This window comes from Ammospiza nelsoni, chromosome 8 (assembly GCF_027579445.1).
Source record: "Ammospiza nelsoni isolate bAmmNel1 chromosome 8, bAmmNel1.pri, whole genome shotgun sequence".
NCBI classification, from domain to species: Eukaryota; Metazoa; Chordata; class Aves; order Passeriformes; family Passerellidae; genus Ammospiza; species Ammospiza nelsoni.
In genome coordinates this window covers 38859870-38864730 of record NC_080640.1, presented here as the reverse complement: position 1 = coordinate 38864730, position 4861 = coordinate 38859870, and positions in this window count along the sequence as shown.

Below are 4861 nucleotides of genomic sequence, written 5' to 3'. Positions count from 1 at the left end.
GCATTGAGTAAGAGCCTCAATGCATTGGTGTGGATTAATTCTTTGGGGTCTGTTCTCTTCCTCAGTGCTTTTTGAAAACAAGGTCAAGATGCCTTGAGACCATAGGAGATAAAACTCATGTATGAATTTGACTTATTTTGCATGTAAGAGGAAGCCTTACCTTGATCTTGCCCACTGAGAGCTGGAATTTATCAAAGGAAGAAGATATCTGTAGGCTTGTCAGTGTATTGAACCATATTGGGAGGGTAGGAGGAAACTCAAGAAGGTTTTCAAGCACTAAGCATAAAAATTAATGACAATGTAAAACTCATGTGAAAAGGAAGAAAAGCATTTACATTTTTTTATTACCAGATACAAATAACTGCATCCAAAAACACTTACAGTCATGCATGTGGTACGTGGCTTTGTAATTTAAAATAATTTGAGATGAGGCAAAATAAGCATCCCAAGTTTTTGAAAACATTCCCAGTTTGTTAGAGTTTAACATCAAATAGTTGCTGTGTGATAAGAACACAAGCATGTGGGAGGTCTTTTCAAGGAAAAAAAAAAATGTCTTTGTGTGAGGCAAACTTTCAACATTAGGAGAACTCCCTCTGTTTATAACAAGTTTTTTTTGTTTATAAACAACATTCTCCTGAAGGAAGCAGGAGTGCTGGAGAAGTGCGAGAGAGGACACTGAACATTTTCACAGTGTAACACTTTTTAAGTCTGTCATAGATGTCTGAGTTTTAATAACAGTTTTTGTGCTGTTGTGATTTTTAATAGTCTCACACCATAAACTCATATTCCACTCTTTATTTCTCCAGTGGATACAGCCTATCCTTAACTTAAATATGAAATGTAAACCTTAATATCCTAAACCTAATACAGTATTGCATGGATATTTTATGTTTCAAATATTTCTGGAAAATTGGGGGTCACTTGGTGACACAATAAAGAATTTTTGAGTAGAGCAGATCTGAGCAAGGCAACAGTGGAGCAGTTACTGGGTGTGAATTGTTGTGCAGTAACAGCACCCTTGGAACCAGCTGCTTTTTAGAGCAGGTAAGAGACTTCTGATCACAGCACCTGTATGTTCCTGCCATTTAGAGCTATTCAAGGAAGAATTGTTCCTAACACACATCTGTGCCATTCAGATGGAGCTGTTTGGGGAGGAACTGTTGCTAACCCTCGTTTGTGCCATTCAGATTGAGCTGTGCAAGGAGGGACTGTTGCTAACCCTCATTTGTGCCATTTAGATTGAGCTGTGCAAGGAGGAACTGTTGCTAACCCTCATTTGTGCCATTCAGATGGAGCTGTGCAAGGAGGAACTGTTCCTATCCCTCATTTGTGCCATTCAGATGGAGCTGTGCAAGGAGGAACTGTTCCTATCCCTCATTTGTGCCATTCAGATGGAGCTGTGCAAGGAGGAACTGTTCCTAACCCTCATTTGTGCCCTTTAGATGGAGCTGTGCAAGGAGGAACTGTTGCTAACCCTCATTTGTGCCATTCAGATGGAGCTGTGCAAGGAGGAACTGTTGCTAACCCTCATTTGTGCCCTTTAGATGGAGTTATTTAAGGGAGAACTGTCCTAGCCCTCATTTGTGCCGTGTTGGAGTCAAGCAGAGCTTTCCCACTCAGCAGGAGCAGGGCCTGCCCTCTCTAGGTTGTGCAAAGACCATCTGCCTGTTGCCTTTCAAGCACAAATACAATCTGTCACTTTGTCAAAATAAACAACACATCTCCCTGATCATTTCTAGCCTGCTGCCTGCCTGCCTCCCCAGCTATGGGGGAGCAGCCTGTTTATGGCACTCTCATTTTGGGGCAGAAGCTGTTACAGCTCAAACATTGCAATGAATATTTCATAGCTGCAGAACCCAGAGAAAGGGCTCTGCTCTCACTGGGGCTGGCAGGCATTCAGGGCCAAGTACTCCAAAAGCGCCATTTTATGTGTGTATGTAATCCAGGGAACTTGATCAAATCAGTGTAAGCACTGCCCTGACATTAGGATAACCTGTGTGTCTATACAATGGTCACAGTGAACACCTGTAACAACCGAGTTCTGCAACTAATCTATATATCTATAATGAAAATTAATTATTTTTTCCATTTTTAGCCATTTTTAATCCCTTCCTCCATCTTTCATATTGGGTACAATGGGCTAAAGAAGCCAGAAACCCTACATCTTAACTTTCTGGAGAACTCTCTTTTAATAGTGCTTTCTTAAATTAGCTCATCCCACGTACTTCAGAGTTTAAAGTCTTTGTGTGTGTCAGATTCTGACACGTTGTTTAACGTGGGCTGATTAGCTGCAGTCACAGGTTAGCTAAAGTGTGTAAGCAAGGGGAAAGGTCTTTCTTCCCCAAACACCAACTGATTCTAAAAGTGAAATATAGTTTATTAGCTTAGCAAAATATCAAAGATGTCTTTTCATCCTTTAAAAGGAGGTTTGAATCCTTTTTACTTATCCTTAAATGCAGCTAAGATTATGTCTTAATTATTCCTTAACCATATAAGTAAAAATACCAATTGAATGTTTAATCTCAATCAACATAAATTCTTTTTTTTTCTTTTTTTTTTTTTCTTTTTTTTTTTTTGTCTAATGGAGATTTACAAACCTTTCTTTCAGAGGAATACATGGTAGGATCCCTCTCCACAACTCAGAAAGAGTAGCCATAAGGGGATAGGGAAAATAGTGGGAATCATGAGCATAGAATGGCTTCTCCAAAGAATTAGAGCAGGTCAAGACCTGTAGCTAAGGAAACTGAGGGTGGCTTGAGAAAGGACTCTCTGATGCTCTTGGCTTGGTGCTCTGTGCTTCCCAAGGACTGCAATTTTTACATTAACTACTAAAATACCTATTTCAGTTTCTGAGTTAGAGGAAAGCTGGATGGATAAAACCATCCATTTGTGAGTGATGCTTTTGGCCACAGATCAGTGTGGTAACCACGCTAAAAGGCAGAAAAGCCTCTATCCCTGTGCATTTCTTTAAGAAAACTACTTGCAACAATGTGCATTTACTATAGGCCAGCTTTCTGCTGCAGAAGTGACACAGTCCTTGCCTGGGGACTCCTGATGTGATGATCTGGGTTTGGCATTTGCAGAACTCTGTGGACTGTTTGAGCACTGAGTCACTCAACTCCAGATCCCTCCAGATCTGCGCTGAACAGATCACACTTCCCACTTGTCACCGGCTGCAAAGGGATCCTGGATCTGATTGATCACTCCTGTGCTGATAAGGATGTCTGTCCCTGTGCTGTTACACCCTCTGCTGTCCTTTGGAGCAGTGACACCTTTCCTTTCTCCTCTGATGACACAGACAAGCTCATTTTCTCCCGGGCTCAGACCATTAAGCTCCAAGTTCTTTTCAGAGCAGCTTCACAGGTAAGGACAGCACAGCCTTGCTCGTTTGTCTGCTTTCATAATTGTTCCTGGGTTTGATTTAAAACAAATTTACCTCATTAGCTGTTTTTTTCTGCTAAATGCATAGCCCTAAAGGAAAAAAAAATCTCAGCTGTGTCCAAGCCAACCTTTGGGTCTCAACCTTTGGTTTGTCTGAGGCAGGACAGAGCAAGCCTCCAGAACATTTATTTATTAAGCAAGTGCAAGATTTCACTGCTTTCCCAGGGCAGAGCAATACATACCCAGGAACCATCACTTTATTAACAAGAGTGACCTTGAAGCCTTAAGGAAAGATAAAAACCAAAGTTTCAAACACAGACTCCATTCCCAGTTGGATCATCAAAACATGTTTTCCTATATAACTTTATGCATCATTCACTGTTAAACACCCACATTCTTGAGGATTCTGCCTCACTCCAAGCTCACTGTCTGTACCCAGAGGAGGTCAGGAGTGAAGCACACTAATTTTATAGTGGTAACAGTATTTTTGAGGTTTCTCTCCTAAATCCATGGACATTTCCCACCAGTTCCACAGTTCCCGGCCTGCCTGGCAAACAGCAGATGGCGTGGTTGCCTCAGCACAGGAACCTAAAACCACCCCAAAGGGGAAGTGAATTCACCTGTAAGTGAATTTATGGGCTGTGATTTGCATGTGGTGTCATTTACAAAAGACACAAACCATGTGCAGGTAAACAGGCATTTTTATAAAAGGAGAAGAGAGTATGTACATCGTAGGGAACAAACGCAGACTGTACTGGAATAGCTACCTATGTATGTATTTAAGTTATAAATTAAAATAGAAACCTCACTAAAACATTGACACAAAGGAGTAAAGCTTCAACACAAGGCACGGGGAATTCATCACATTCCTCTTGGAAAACAACAGGATGACACTTTAAATGTGATGTCACACTACAACCACTCCCCAGGCAGAGATATTTTTCATAACCTCCTCCCTGGCTTTTTAGCCCACTTTTAGTTATCCAAAAACCCATTTCCCAGACAAAGTTCCTCCTAAAATCTCACATATTTGTTCTCCTAATGTAGATAATTAATATAAATACCATGCTAAGGTAAGGTATTTAAAACAGTAATAATACAGCTTTGCATAGCAGTTGTTATCACAATATAAACCAGCACCTCTGATAATATCAGCACTGGCTTCTTTATCTGATGAATGTGTACTCGGTGATTAAAGATAACATTCTCATCTTTTACAAGAAGAAAGAAATACTTTGAAGGTGCTACATTTAAGCAACACTCTACTTTTACAAAACTCAGCTTTATTTACTACTGAGGAGCAGATTCAGGAGTTCTTTAAGTGTATCTCTGGTTTCCAGGACAGGGATGGTTTAATAGAAATCACTGGATTAATTAATGGAATCAGGAAATGTAGCTGAAACTCAGCTCTTGTTCTGACAAAAATTCCTAACTTATTTTTCACTCATAGAGATGGAAATCATTTACCTGAATCCCTTTC